The sequence below is a fragment of the Pteropus alecto genome, unplaced genomic scaffold, assembly GCF_000325575.1.
Source record: "Pteropus alecto unplaced genomic scaffold, ASM32557v1 scaffold288, whole genome shotgun sequence".
NCBI classification, from domain to species: Eukaryota; Metazoa; Chordata; class Mammalia; order Chiroptera; family Pteropodidae; genus Pteropus; species Pteropus alecto.
Window position 1 is genome coordinate 3,135,302 of NW_006442124.1, and position 307 is coordinate 3,135,608.

A 307-nucleotide genomic window follows, 5' to 3' on the forward strand; every position below is an offset into this window, starting at 1 on the left:
GGCGAGCCGGGACGGAAAGGAAGTAGGTGGGAGTGCCTCCAGAGTTGTCCAGGTGAGGCATAGTCTGGCGTTTTCCTGAGATTGCTCGGGGACGCGGGGGTGGATGGAGAGGATCGCGGTTAGGAAGAAGAAAGGAACACACACGCGTCTCCCTTCTTCCTTCCCTTCCTCTTCCTCTCACCCCGCCCCGCCGAGGGGAGGTACCCTGGTCCCTCGGGCAAGGTTTTCGGGCTGAGGACGCGGGAAGCCAGAGCCCTGGTGGCTGGCGGGCCGGGGGTGGTGACTGGGGCCTGGGCCGCGGCAGCTG

At 65.8% G+C, this 307-nt stretch overlaps 1 protein-coding gene across 2 annotated transcripts in view; it reads left to right on the forward strand.

Moving 5' to 3' along the window:
• Nucleotides 1–307, forward strand: part of GPR45 (G protein-coupled receptor 45) — an 85,048-nt gene continuing 84,741 nt past the window's right edge. The window contains exon 1 of one of the 2 annotated variants that reach the window (XM_025039098.1): nt 1–52. The gene's annotated coding sequence lies outside the window, so the exon portion shown is untranslated. The remainder of the gene's footprint in view (nt 53–307) is intronic. The other variant, XM_015596301.2, reaches the window with a different exon arrangement.